This window comes from Pyxicephalus adspersus, chromosome Z (genome assembly GCF_032062135.1).
Source record: "Pyxicephalus adspersus chromosome Z, UCB_Pads_2.0, whole genome shotgun sequence".
NCBI lineage: Eukaryota > Metazoa > Chordata > Amphibia > Anura > Pyxicephalidae > Pyxicephalus > Pyxicephalus adspersus.
In genome coordinates, this window is record NC_092871.1 from 67,282,764 (window position 1) to 67,298,901 (window position 16,138).

General features: G+C 40.1%; 1 long non-coding RNA gene across 1 annotated transcript; it reads left to right on the top strand.

The window, feature by feature from the left end:
* The first annotated feature begins 497 nt into the window (after positions 1-497).
* On the top strand, positions 498-15,765 carry LOC140343410 (uncharacterized). The gene is made up of 3 exons (XR_011923320.1): positions 498-768; positions 10,747-11,332; positions 14,476-15,765. It is a non-coding gene; the product is annotated as an uncharacterized lncRNA (long non-coding RNA).
* Positions 15,766-16,138: the final 373 nt, after the last annotated feature.

A 16,138-nucleotide genomic window follows, 5' to 3' on the forward strand; every position in this document is an offset into this window, starting at 1 on the left:
ATTATCATAAAATACATTAATAAACAGGCAGTGGAATTACTACATTGCTACACAATTAATTACATCCTAATTCTATAATCTTGTTACATTGTGATATAAATATGAAGAATCCTTGACATTTACATTCAAGCTTATTTAAACAATAATATTTCAATATACAGGGACTATTTGGAAACTAAAAAAAAATCTCTCTGTATTTGTCATTTACAAAGGCAACTAGCCTGTTCACATAAAAATGATGTTATTTCTACACAAATAGCTGACACTTTCTGTTCTGCCCATTTATGAAAGTGAAGATTGTCCGAAAAGCTTCATTGTTTTCAGATTGACGCTTTCAATCTTGTCAAGTTCTTTTGACTTAGTCCTAGATCTTAGATCTTCAGTTTTTGATTGTTAGAAATAGGCTACAGTGGAGGTCAGAGGGGGTTGTTTCAAACACCCCTATCACTACTTTTGTCATTGTTCTGCACTGTAAATAAAGACTGCCTGTTTAATAATGTTGCTGCCCTGGCAATCAGAAAAAAAGTGGGGAAAAAGTGACAATCTTTTGCATGAAGGGAGAACAGATTTTTTTCTGGTGATTAATAAATAACTGACTCAGAGGCAATGAAAAAGGGTGAATTCCACTGGCATACACAATATCATTATCAGAATCATCATCTGAACATGTGAATCATGTGAACAATATATTTGACCCTAATGGAGCTTTTCTCTCACTCATCCAGAATGTAACAAAACAATTGCTGGTCAAACTACTTCACAAAAAAGGTAAGTGTAATAGACTTTAATTTATTAATTGACAACCTCAGGATCACTTGTCTGACATCAGCCTTATGCTAGGCAGAGATATATATATAAAAATCATTCCATCATTTTACTTGTCATGCACCACTCAGTTCCTAGCAGATATGAGCAGAAATCCACTTGCAAATAATTTTGAACTTTGTCCTCTATGTAATTTTGTACCTTCCGATGCCATACATTGCTATGCAGCCAATAATCAACTTTTCCAATCAATGTTCAAACAATTTGAAGGTCAAAATTGGTCATGAAAGGCCAAAGTTTTTAGGAGATTGTTGAGAAGACAAATCCCAAACATTTTTATGAGTAAATTAATAGCAAAAAGATCAGATCTGAGCATGTAGCCCTTTAAAGGATGTCTCTGAGTTGGCAACTTGGGATAAGGTAAAGGCATATTTATTAAACACTTTTTTTTAGCTCTGTGTACACAAAGTAAAATGACAGGGCTGAAGTCCAAACATTCCCCCCATTTACAGCAGGCAACGTCACCCGATCTCGCACCTGCGCAGTGCGAGATTGGGTGACGTGCCAAGAAGACAGAAGAGATGCCTTACGATGGCACTGCCCAGTACGAAGAGGAATTCCAGGACGACACTGGACCAGATCACAGAAAGGACCAGCCCCATCAAGGGATCTGCAGGATTAAAGGTAAGTGTCATTTTTTGTTTTAAGTTTAGTTCTGCCTAAATCAAAACCCTAAATGTAACCCTTCACCACTCCCCTACACATAACAGTTAACCATTACCCCTAAACTTATATCCCAAACTTAGCCTCTCACTCATCCCTAAATATAACCCATAACCTAACCCTCACCGCCCAAAATCCTAAATTTAGAATTCCCACCCCTGTGACATATTTGAATTAGGAAGAAAAAAAATTATTATTAAAGACAACATTTCGACAATCAGCAATAAAACAAACTTTTGATGATTATTTTGGTTATGTCCAGTCTCCTCTTCTTATGCCATTCAGCGTCCATCATTTGTGCGCTTCTTTACATGCAGCCGGACAGTAATGAATTATTTCTCACAAATTAGCATTTGTGTAGTTGACTATAACATTTTAAAAGCTTGGAAAGAGGAGGAGGTTGCATTTAAAACATAAAGGACTTCCAGGAACTCATTCAGTGTATGCTGGCTCCCAGATACTTTTTGGATCCCTACTCTACTTAGTGATCACTTTTTGTGATATTGTGCTCCCTCTGCCTTGGTTAACACTTTATTCTTTGAATCATAACCTAAATATACAAAGATGGTTTGAAAGGAACCTGTCAAGAAAGAAACATGTATTTCTTGAATTGATTCTTGGGCACAATACTTAGGGCACTAGTTACAAAGCAATAGTATAGCTTTTCTTTGAAACTTCTTTTTTCCATGTTAAAACATTTCAGAGAATCATTGGCACACATTTTTCATATTCCAAAACCTTTAATCCCTGGGGCATTGTTCTGTCATTCAAAACACAAACATCAAAATGTATTTTATACGAAAAATATCTTAAAAAAAAAATTATTAATGCGGTAATGAATTCCAGAGCAAGTCACCATACTATTGTTAGACTGACGCAGTGCAATGAAGAACAGTCATTTGGATTTAAGTCAGATACTCGGATTACAAATACACCACTTTAATACATAAAGTTGTTATTCCTGTTTCTCCAGTCACATGCTCTCCTGAACAATTATGGAGTGTTTTGGCAGCATATTTTAGTTATGATTTCCTTTGTTTCCATTCTGGTCAAATCTAGACATGATCCAACAATTCCTTATGGCCTAAAAAAATTATTTACTTTAATTTGAAGGTAAACTGTATGTGCCTAGGAGGGGGAACAGCAGCAGAGAAAGCAAAAGTAACCATTACACAACAAAGGTAACAAAAGCAAAGCACATTACTTGTCTTTTTGTAATATGCTTGAACAGACACATGAAGTCCCTATGGCAGTCTTTCCCAACCTTTTAATCTCCGAGGAACCCTTCAAATAATATTTAGGTGTTGGCAAGCCCCTGCTATAATAATTAAAAATGTCCTTTGCTTAGATCTAAAATTCGAGCTATCGAACTGAGGAAGGTTGGTTGGCAGATGCAGAGGACCCACCAGCTGTATTACCATAAAGGTAACAAGGCGGACTCCCTGATGGCCAGTAAACTGAGGGATATGCAGATAAATTCCTCCCCGGGAGCAGTTAAGGATGATGGCGGGTTGGTCCGTTATGACCCTTCTCAAATTGCTGCTTGCTTTGAGGACTATTACTCCCGCTTGTATCAGACGGTTCATAGAGCCCAAGCCCCTTTGGGGAGACTATTGACTCCTAATATAAACTCTTACCTAGCACAAGTAGACCTTCCTAGACTTGAACCTGAATGCCTAGAGCAACTTAATCGCCCCATTACAGAGGAGGAACTTGCAAAAATTATTAACCAACTTCCATCATCTAAGGCCCCAGGTCCAGATGGCCTCACTTATCTATACTATAAAACGTTTTTGCCAGAACTCTCCTCATACCTTGCCCGACTGTTTAATGATTTCCTGAACGGAAAGCTGATCCCTCCCTCTATGTCTACGTCACATATTACGGTTATTCCAAAACCGGGTAAAGACCCTATGGATTGCTCAAATTATAGGCCGATTGCTCTTTTAAATTCTGATTTAAAAATCTTTACAAAAATTTTGGCCACTAGATTGTCCAAATTCCTCCCTGCTCTTATTCATGGGGATCAAACAGGTTTTATCCCATTTAGACAAGCGGGGGATAATACCAGAAGGGTGATTAATATCATCGATATTATTAACAAACGGAAAACACCATCAGTGATACTTGGTCTTGATGCCGAAAAGGCCTTTGACCGGCTCAGTTGGCCATTTCTTTTTTCCCACTCTGGATAGAATGGGATTTAAGGGCCCCTTTGTTAAAGCGATTGAGGCCCTTTATTCGGCCCCTTCAGCTTCGGTCAAACTCCCCCAGGCCTCTTCTAATGTGTTTGCGATTAGAAATGGGACGAGACAGGGATGTAGTTTATCACCCCTGCTTTTTGCTTTATGTATAGAACCCCTGGCGGCCAGTATTCGTTCCAATCAGAATATACATGGGATCTCGGTGAAGGGGAAGGACTATTAGCTCTCCCTATAGGCGGATGATATTTTACTGACTCTGACCCAGCCGCTCATTTCCCTTCCCAATCTGTGGGAGGAGTTAAAGAGATATGGGGCTCTTGCGGGATTCAAGGTTAATTCCTCTAAGTTGGAAGCCTTGCCTCTACATGTCCCCTCCTCTACCATGCAATCCTTGCGTGACTCCTTTTCCTTTATCTGGCAAGAGCATTCCCTTTGTTATTTGGGGATACATATTACTACCAACTATTCCCAAATATACTCCCATAATTTCCCTCCTTTATTCAGGGAGTTGACAAATCTACTGAGTAAGTGGCGGAATCATCAATTATCATTATTGGGTAGGATAGCCTCGGTTAAAATGATGCTCCTCCCTAAACTGCTGTAATTGTTTGAGACGTTGCCAGTTAGAGTGCCGCTAGCGGCTCTGAAAAGGGTCCAACAGGAGTTTCTTCAATTTATATGGGCTTATAAAAGACATAGAGTGGCTAAGTCTATTGTTTGCACACCCAGAGAATGGGGAGGGCTGGGGGCTCTGGATGTTCAAAAATACTATGTAGCAGCCCAATTGCGACACCTTTTGATGTGGACCTCACCGTGTCCCCCTAGTGTTTGTGCGGAACTGGAGAAGGAATGGATAGCACCCGTCCATCTGAATGATATGCTACGGAGCTCCTCTATAGTGTTGAAGGGAAATGATCTGACGGCACCTATGGTTTTCACCAGAAAAATATGGAGAACTTGCAGGGTTAAATATGCCCTTAATCTGGAGGGGGAAATATCTTCCCCCTCCAGATTAACTTCCATAATCTATAACCCTCAGATATCAGATAGTCTCTTGCACTCAATGGCTGGGCCCTGGGCGGATAAGGGCTTATTTCAGATTAGGCATATCTTGCACCCAGTAGAGCGGCGGTTACTTACCTTTGCTGAATTGGGTGACAGATTTGAGCTTCCCCGGGCCTCATTTTATGCCTATCTACAGATAAGACATTATGTCTTATCCTTACAACCCTCTGCCACCTTCCAGGCTCTTACTACATTTGAGGGACGGGGGGCCCTTGATGTTCGGAGGGCCCTTATGCCAAAGGAACGATCTCCTTTATATATCGTATCCTGCACGCTTCCATGCGGGGTAGTTCCTCTAAATTTGCTTATATGCTCAAATGGGAGGAAGTTCTAGGTCAGTCCTTAACCACAGAGGACTGGCTTGGTATATGGGAGGCGGCCCATAAAAGCTCTATCAATGCCCTGTATAAAGAAAATTTGTACAAGATTGTGCTTCGGTGGTATCATACACCGACGGTGCTTCACCGGCTGTTTCCTAATGTGGATCCTATGTGCTGGAGGTGTGGTACATGCCGAGGTACAATAGAACATATATTCTGGTTCTGTCCGATTATTCAGCCGTACTGGTCGCAGGTTAATGATCTGATTTCAGAGGTGACTCATGAACAGGTGACACTAGACCCCCTGCATCACCTTCTGGGGCGACCTCTTCTAAATGTTCCAAGCACTTCCCGTAAACTAATATCCCATATTTTGGTTGCAGCACGTACATTGATAGCTTCCAGATGGAAATTAACATCTCCACCCTCTTTGGAGAATCTTCACACACGAATACATGAGATCCGTCTTATGGAATATCTTACGGCACTCATTAGAGACACGATGGACAAATTTGAGTTGGTTTGGGGGGCATGGGACCATTTCTATGCAAATTTGTGTAGCTGATGGGGGTGATTTCTTTATTCCTTAACTGTGCAATACTTAGGTCTCAGGTTTTACTTGTTACTACTCCTTTAGAGATTTCTATGCTACCTTGTGAAAGTTAATGTATATTGACTGTTTTTCTTTTGTGTGACTCTGGAATATGTGTTACTTCCCCCTTATGTTTTTCCTCCCTTTATTTTTTCCTTCTGTACCCTGTTAAAAATTCAATAAAAATATAATTACAAAAAAAAAAATGTCCTTTGCATTGGTAACCAATGGGAAGAATCAGCCACAACTCAAGGGACCCTTATCAAGATCTGCAGGAATTATAGGTGTCTATGGAACCCTTTTTGAAAATGTCTGACCTATAGGACCCAGTAGAGAGCACACAGCCTATTGCCATGAGAGAACTGGAGAACTGGAGAGACTGGAGATGTAATCATCTCAGATAAAAATCTGAAACTAATTTGTAATATGTACTAATATAGTCCCCCCAGCAGGGCACCTCCTACTTGTCCCCACCCCTCCATAACACGAAACAGGCCGTTTAGCAGTAGCCATGCAGCCTGTTAATATAGCACTTGTTCATTCACCGACAGTTTTGAATGACATTTATTAACTGTTATGGGAGTTCACATGCATTAGCCAAAGAAAAAAATAAAGGGACACTTGTAGTAGTGTGTAGTGAGTCTTTTGTAGACAAGGCGTTCAAGAAGTTTGGAGACATATGGGAGAAAGGAGATAGGACTGTAGTTGGAAGGTAGGGAGGGGTCCTGTTACTGTGGACGAAGTCTTAACTCTTCTCTCATCATCTCCGTCTACTACGTGTCCACTTGACCCAATACCATCTGATTTACTCACTGCCCATTCCTCCACCCTGGCCCCTGCCCTAACCGAACTATTCAACCTCTCCCTTTCTACTGGTAAATACCCCTCAGCTTTTAAACATGCCATAATTCTCCCTATCCTAATGAAACCCTCACTGGACCCTAAAGTGTAGTATCACTTCTTATGGCCTTTAAACAATGCATCACTATGCTAGTGCCTAGTCCCTTTGCTCCAGTCAAACTTCTTCTACTATGAAAATTGTATCTTGTCTCTGTGTCCTGTCATTCTTCACTGAGCCTACCTTCTTATATGCCCCAGTGCTCCTGTTACCCTGTAAACCCAGTGCTTCAATTACCATGTTCTCCTGTGACCCTGCATTGCTGTGTTTTAGTTATGGACCTCTGCCTATTCCTGAGTATTTCTGCTCGCTTCCCACCCTAACCCTTTGTCTATCACTGGATCTGATATTGGCTGTTCTACTCAGATCTTGCTTACATGTCTCCAAGGGTGGCAACATCCACCAAACGTCCATAATTTCTTACAGGGTGTTATGGTTATTTTCTGGTGGTCAGCTTAGACTGTCCCCCTTAGAATTTTTTTTATGGTTTATACCCTCCCCAATGAGATATACCACAGAAATTGTATGCCCTGGAATGGCCCTCTTCCAACAGATTTGGATCCTGTTCATGGGAGACTGGCTGATTGCATGATCAACATCTATGCGGATTGTTTATCGATCACTATATCTAATGGGCAGGTGAACAGAGCAGCCACTGAATTAACAGCTGGCATGGGTTCCTGCCTTTATTTTTTCTGTTTCTGAGCTGTGTATCTTGAGGCTGTGGCAATTCAATTCCTAAAGAAGCTAGTAAAGTACCCTGAAAAAAATTATTTAATAGATTTGCCTCCTCCATTTTCCCAGGAACACGCCCTGAGTTGTCATGTAAGGAGCCCACATGCTTAGACCTGATCTTTTTACTAATAATTTATATATTTAGAATTGGTCACCCATCATTACCACTATCCTCTCCCATTAATATTAATATTTATAATGTGATAAACCAATTCAGTGATACCAGTTAAATCCTAGTGCTGTTCATGCACCAAAGCTTTCCTATTGTGCTTGGCAGACTTTTGGGATTGGTGAACAAACATTTCAATTCATTGATGCATTTTGTTCATGTGTTTAATACACTTTTTTGTAGTACAAGTCAAGTGATTGCCAGTGTTTGTTAACATGGAATTTTTATTATCTTTTGCCAAAACCCATCCCCCATTTTCTCCATTCCACACTCTAATAAAGTCTGACATCTGTCTGACTTATCTTCTTCTTTATTTTCTCACCAGAAGTAAATGATTATGCTCATCCTGGGGAAATTTGACATGTATACAGTGATCCCCTAATGTAGTTTAATAATGATAAACAACAGATCAGGATTGACTACTCACTGAAACAAGCTGGTTTTCAAGCTGCCCATTCCATCAAAACTGCCCTTATTAAGGTGGCCAATGACTCTTGGGCTTTTTCCGCCTCCTTCTTTTAGATCTTTCCTCTGCTTTTGACATTGTTAATCACCCCCTGCTAATCCAAATCATGAACATTTTTTATCGGTGACACTGCTATCTCTTGGTTTGTTTCCTACCTAACGACTTCTTTCAGGTTTCTTTCAATGGTAATTTCTCCTCTCCCATAGTTGGTGTTCCCCAAATGTCAATCCTTGGACCGGTTCTCTTTTCTCTTTACACCTCCTCACTCACCAGTCCCATATCCTCCTTTGGTTTACTATTCTATCTGTATGCTGATGACACTACTTGTACACACTCTTATCTCTCTTCTGGACTACTGTAACATCCTCCTCCCTGGTATTCCACTGACTCCAAAACTTTTGCAGAGTTTCCCTGACTCTCTGGAATGGTCTTGCTCATCCTATTTGTTTTGCTCCTACTTTCTACATATTTAAAAAAGCACTTATAAACCCATCTTTTCATACTTGCCTACCCGTCTTCTGTCTCTTAAACCCTCACTACTCATTAACGATCCCAAACTCCCACTCCCCTATTGTGTGCTGCATTCCCCACCATATTGTAAATTTTGTTTTATTAAAAGATCTTGAAGTTACATATTATATACAATATTTACATGAATAAAAAAAATATTAGGTATTTTGCCAAACTAAAATATAAATATCTTAAATTCAAGCAACAATATCAAATATATTTTCACATAAACACCTATAATATAATAGGCAAAGCCTATAAACCTGTCACCATGTATGTAGTCTTTTTTCAAACAAACAAAAAAAAGCAAAATCTACAGGGAGCATGCAACTCATGGGACTGAGACAGGGAATACCCTGAGCCCTCCTCACTCTTTGTAAACTTCTACAATGAGGGGACGTTGGAGCTCTATTGTTTCTCCTGTTTTACTACATTCTGGTCTGAAGCACACACAGTCTCTTGAGGGCCGGTGTTGATAAATCCTCAAAGTAAAGTTTACCGTAAAAGGTGAGCCAAGTCAGGTTCCTAAACTTCATGGGAACCCTTTTCATAATAATTAATCTCTGGCTCTCCCTCAAAACAAGACATGGGCATTCCCCTAAGACAAAAAAACCCAATAAAGAATGAAGACAAAATCTGCCTCTTGTTGCACCTCAAGATTGTTTATGAATATGTAAATAGATATGTATATGTATATAGAGGTATATATATGTATAAATATATAGATGTATTCATAGATGTATGACTAGGTATGTGTGCGTCCTAATAATTAGACTGTATCTAACTAGCATGAACCAATACAGTACAGAAATGTTGTGTTTTAACATGAAACCTGTGTTATCTTGATCTGGCCATAGGGCCTTCCTAGGGGGTCTCCAAGTCCAGGACTTCACAGAGTAACACACAAGTGATACAACAGCTGCCAGGAGACAAGACCTATTTTCCCAGAACAAACAGATCACCAATATGGCCTTCAAAGGGCAATAAATCCATTCAATTGAGGAAACAGGAGATGGAGGTGTAAGTGAACAGACTGGGGTGATGACCCAGCTGGACATTTATAGACCCCTAAACATAGATTCCAGCTGGAGATTTTTATATCAAATTTACTTGGGAGGTCCATCAAACTACATTACCAATCCCAATCAAGTGGGGTGTGTGCCAAGTGATGGTCAGCGTACTGAACACACCCACTAACCAATCAAGGAGTCCCAATGTTACCTAATTGGAATGTAAAAAGGGGAACTGAGAGAATCTTGCTCTCTTGCTCTTCTTTCTGGCGGGCTGGTCCTCTTTGTCTCCTGAGGGTCTCCCTAGGTAAGCTGGTATGGGGTTATCTTCAGAAGGACGTGGACCCCCGAGATACCCATTAACCTCTTAGCAGGTAGCTATAAGATATTCCTGATTATATTCTTATGGGTGTCTATAGTATTACTGCATTACTTTGCTTAGGTCTTGTCTCCTGGCAGCTGTTGTATCACCTGTGTGTTACTCTGTGAAGTCCTACACTTGGAGACCCCCCAGGGAGGCCCTATGGCCAGATCAAGATAACATCATGTTAAAACACAACATTTTTGTACTGTATTGGTTCATGCTAGTTAGATACAGTCTAATTATTAGGACCCACACATACCTACATACATCTATATATTTATACATATATATACCTCAATATACATTTACATATTCATAAACAATCTTGAGGTGCAACAGTACTGCATTATCTGTATGCTCCTAGTCCTCTCTTAGGCCTTACCAGACACCATCCCTTGCTCACAGTCCTGAAGGCAGCCATGTGCTGGGACGACACAACTAGCCTCCTGAGACTGAGGGGGCTTTCTATAAGTTAAATGTGGCATCAGGTTGGAAGAATGGTGTCTGGCAAGTACTGTTGCTGGACCAGGGCCTTACACAGTTAAGTTATGATCAAATCAACCCCTTCTCTTTATTACATTCTCCAATTCTTCCACTTTTTCATCTTGGCATTTGCAATCTCTGAAGGGTTAAAATAGCTAATATAACTTGAGCCATATATGTTCCTGTAAGGAAGTTGTATTTCTTCTCCTGTCTACTAGTTTAATTGTAACCAGATGGTGGAAATTGTAAATTCTTTGAAATACGATGTATGCCTTGTATACCTTAAAATGTATCAAATAACACTATATATGGCTGAAACTTAAATAGCTGTATGTGAATAATGACAACTCCCTTCGTATAAAAGGACCACCTCATCAAGTAAACATTAGAGTATGTGTTATTAGAATATCTCTCCAGACGTCTGTCTCTCTTCTCTCTGCAGGAGAAGTCACGGTGCATTCGAGGAACTAGAAGTAGAAGCAGATCCTTTCAATCTCCTGCTTACTTTCCCAATTTAGCAGTTATATTTACCTTGGCCAAATCAAATCCCCAAAATTTTGACTTCTTCTTAAGGGTCTGGGAAGGTATCTGGGAGATCAAAACTCTCACCTTCCCTACCATCCAGAAAACTTTACACTTGTCATGGTTGATCCTAGAACCTGTGATCTCTGCATACTGTTGTTGGGTTAGCGCAATTTATTTAATATCAATTATGTCTCACCAACAATAATGCTTTGTCAGTATATACTGGTATATGTATACCATATATGAGGTCATCCTAAAGGAATTCAGCATATCCTTTAACTGGTATCCTTATAAGGTAAAATACTGGTTTAAGGGATGATCATTGGTCAGTACTGGTCAAACACTGGCCATTGTCTTAGTTCCTGAGTAGTTAAAAACACAGTGCAATACCTAATTAACTAGTCTTGACCAGAACTACCAGTATGCAACATGTTTTTTGATCATCTGCCAAGCAATTAATTTGGAAGACTCCTTGGATGAATGCAACTCACTTCCGCAGCTAGGTATTTTTGTTATATTTAACTCTGTTACTGCATTGTTTTATCTATCTGTCTTTATTGTTAAATAGTATAATCTTTCAAGTCTTTGTGTTATCTCTCTTTGTACACTTCAAATTCAACCCATCAATATTTGCATAAACTGTCACAAATTATATTTGTGACATAACACTTGGTACCAGGAGACGTGGGGTTTGATGTGTGCAAACTAGAGATAGTGATGATAAGATTAATAGTTGGAGAATTTTGATTGTGTTTGTGCTGATTTATTATTTTGGTTTTTGAATTGTAAGTCACAGTGCAATCAGAATACAATGCAGAAGTTGTTTAGCTGGGGTAAAAGAAAGTTGCAGGATGATCAGAGTGCGAGTCCTCTCCCAAGTTGGGTGTCCACATCTGGACAGTGGAACCCAATTGCTTGCGAGTGTAATAAATATGTTGCCCCGGGAATTAGATCTGTCTTGCTATGACACAAAGGAGCAGAAGGCCGCTGCACAGGTGGGATGGCTGTGTTTTCAGGTGCTCCAAGCTGAGACAGAGAAAAGAGAGATATTGGAATCTGAACTGCAGGTTGTTACAGAGCAATTATCTCTATTGAGAATATGTTTGCATGATACTGATACGCAGAGAGAAGAAGTTGTTTCACAGTTTTAAAGTATGTAGGTAATGCTGTGAAGAGAAAACAGTGTCATAAGAAACGGCCTCTTACAAGAGAAGGGGCTAAGTTGCATGTTAGAGCATTGATTTTAAGAGGAAAATGGGAGGAGGTTGAACATTGGTCAGGGTCTTCCGAGTCAGATGAAGAAATTGAGATTGAAGAGACAGAGAAATTTGTGAGACCAATAGTGACAACTAGACAGAGACGTGAAGTGAGGGAGAGATTTGGTGGAATGACTGGAACTAATGGTGATACAGACATGGGACCACCACAGGGATCGTCTGGAGAACAGAATATTACAGAGGAGACTCGTTCATATACTGCAGGGGAGCTGACTGAGCTAGGACAGAAATACAGACAGATACCTGGAGAAGGAATTTTGACTTGGTTATTGCGAATTTGGGATCAGGGTGGAGACGGTGTGATGCTGACTAATACTGAAGTAATAGGACTGGGAAGTGTATCCTTTGACTCCAGAGTCCGTCTTCAAAATAACAGGGCACGTGTAAAAAAATCGCCCTTTCAGTTTTTTTGCATTCGATTAGAGAATCTGTGGCTCAAGTATATGAGACCCCAACAGAACTGATAGATATGTCACTTTGGCAGACATTGGGCGAGGGGATTCAGAGAGTACGAGAGGTTGGGTGTATTACAGGATTGGTTAGGGACCCCCTTCCTATAGATGGACGTTATGGGGTATTCACCACCTAGGTGGGGCCAGACATATCCCGATTTACTCCTTTAATGAGACAGAAAATCCTTAAGACAACACCACAACATTTACGCCCTGCATTATTCACAGTATTAAGTGCTTTGGATGGGAGGCAAGGGAATGTGCATGAAGCAGCTACATTAATGGGTCAGTTAGAGGAGATTGAAAAAGGACCAGTACCAGGACATAAGCAAAGACCAATACAAAGGACAGAAAAGGGAGATTTCATAAAGAAATGACCAGAAAACAGTTGTTTCTTGATCTGCTTAACAGTGGTGTTCCCAAATTGTGAGCATTCCTACTATTGTTCTGTTCAAGCGCTGGAAACAACTGTAGGATAGAGGGAAGTTACAGCCAGCTAGACTCAAGAAGGTGTCGTCTAGTAATGTAGAAAAAAAAACCCTCCTTCTACACCTCCCCAGAAAATAAACAACCCATATGGAAGGCACAAACAGCTTTATATGATTATGTTACAACACATACACCCTCCAAGAGAGAAAAAGGATGGGGAGTACCACAATCTATATATATCTGACTAAAGGATAACTCCCCTGCTCCACTGATCAGAATACAGACACTACATGGGTGAAAGTGGAGGGTTTGGGAAGTCAGATTACATGGGCTTCTAAGGTTCACTGCAGACTACAAATAGGCAATGGTCCTGTCTTTAATGCCAACATATTTCCATCTGAATTGCCAAACAACATAACAGAAATGGATATCTTACGGGGCCAGATTATCCATACAATGACAGGGATGTATGTGTTTGGCACTTCAGTCTGTTCTTTCTCTGTGTTTGCAGTCAAACTCATTGTGAGGGGTCATGCTAAATGGACATCAGTGTACATTCTACCCCTGAAGCACCCAGTTTATTTAAAGCAATATTGGGGTACATAATAAAATTACAGAAACTATCCAGGCCCTGTTGGAAGCTGGAGTGTTCAGACCATCAGTCAGTCCTTTTATTGCTCCTGTTTTTCCAGTAAATAAACTTGATGGATACTACAAGATGACCACTGACTATCAAGAGTTTAAAAAAAATGGTCCATCTATTGGCTGCTGCTCATTTGGATATGGCGAGACTTGTAGAGACTGTTGCTCAGACAGTGGGGGAGTGGAATATGGTACTTGATTTATCAAACATTTTCTTTCCAAAGACCATTGATGGAGAGTCTCAGGATCAATTTGTGTGTACCTGCGATGGAAGACAACATGCCACAATTGGATTATTACAATGTTACGCACACAGCTCAATGATTTGTCATGGATTGGTTGGTAAAGATCTAGAAAAGCTTCAACCAATTTCTTATCTGGAACAACCCTAGACGAAGTCTCAAACGACAACCAGTGGTAAAACGGATAGAGTTAAGTTAAAGTGGTGGTATTTCTGCTAAGGAATCACCCATTTTGAATCAACAGTTAGCGGGACTAGTGACTGCACCTGTTGAACTGGAAGCACCTGTGATGATGATTGATGGGAAACTTTGCCAAGAGGCTTCGGATTGGGAGCATTGGACAGCTGATGAATAAATAATTGTGTGATAACTTGTATAAACTGGACTACCGTATTCTATCAGGCATACATAAAAAAGATGATGTGACTGACCCATTGCTTGACTGATATGACAGTGACTTGACCCAAGACATTCTTCAATAATGTTATGTGAATATTTGCATGGATATGGATAATATCCAGTATATTAGATAGAGGAAGGGAAAGTAAGAAGAAAGATGAAGATGAGATGTTGATGTTAACCCTGTTTATTTTCCTTCCCACAGACTAGTTCCAATCTTGGTGGCTCTAATTGGTTTCACTATGACCTGGAGGGGATTCTGATTATCAACATCTTATACAGGACATTCTTGAAAATAAATTATTGTATATGCTTCACCTTTATGCCCAGCTGATGAATAAGATGGACTGCAATAGCAATACCCAAAGGAACCCCTTACAACAGTCCACCCTCTAGCCTTCGAATAAAGGGGTCAATTGCCAACTTGTATAGCAGGGGACTCAGTGGGCCTCCCTGCCGCACTCTCAAGCTGACTTCAAAAGATCTACCAATCCAGCCACTAACAAATGGGACGGTTTCTGCCCCCTCATAAAGGACTTTCAGCCAATCAATTCAGCCAGCAGACCTGCATCTTTCCAAGGCCTGCGGGATAGCTAACACCGCTGAGAATGTACTTCTACCTTGAATGAAGCAGTGCTAATTGCTGGACAAAAGATCACCTGCCGCTGATGACGTTCTTGATGAAGCCTTCCCTTTCAACAGGAGAATCACAGTGGATCACCTCATGAAATGAGGGAGTGAACCATCTTTCAGGCAGCCATGGAAAGCCTCCACTAACCAAGGGGCCAAACTGGATTTAAAACATTTATAAAACTTGGCTGTCAGTCCATCTGGCCCAGGCGATTTCTTGGGGGTCAGCGTATCTATAGCATGACATACCTCATCCGCTGTGATTGGTTCCACAGCAGAATGTGAAACATTTCCAAAACCTTGTGTGGACCTTACAAAACACACAATCTTAGCTTAACCTCCCTGGCAGTCTAATTTATTATTATTATTTATGCCAAAAGCGGTACATTGCGTGGAAATTTGTTGTTTATAGGCCTGTAGTTCTTAGGAATAACTCCCCGGTATGATAAAGTTTGAAACACAAATCATAAACTATAATATAATAAATATTTATAAAAAAAATGAAATAATATAATAACAATACATTTAATTTATTAATTTTATCAAAAAAAAATTTTTTTTTTAAATTTGTCCAAACAAGAGTACAATAATTGATAAACTTTTACATTTAATATTTGGATTTATTTCTTTATAAATGTATCACTGTGATCAATGTCAGACCCACTACGAGCTTAACTGCTGAGCCCCGTTTGCATTTCTGGTAAAGGTCAGGTGAGTGGTATTTCCCATAAAGAATACCTATTATTCCTGCTCTCACTAATCCTTCTCCTAAATGTGAACCCCATGTTGTCTGGGTAGTACCTAATGTGCGCATCCACCAGACCTGCCTGTATAACCATCTCTATTAAAAAAAGACTTTCACATCCCAGCTTGTCTCTGAATTTTTTCCTGTCTTTAGGCAAAATATTGACGTTAAAATCCCTTCCAAAGACAATCTGCTAGGAGGTAAAAAGAAAGGGCTTAACCTTGTTGAAGAGGCATTTCCTGTCCCATTTTGTTTGAGGCCCATAGATGTTTATAAGGTACAGGTCCCACCCCTCCACCAAGGTGTCTATGACCATTCACTTCCCTATTTCCACTTCAATAATTCACCGACAATTTACCTTATCGGATTTAAAAAAAAAACTGTAATCCCACTGTAAAGCTCAGCTGCAAGAGACCAAAAGGAAGGACCATACCTCCACTCCCCTCTTTGCCAGATGGATATCTGCCAGAGAACTGAGCCACGTCACGAATGC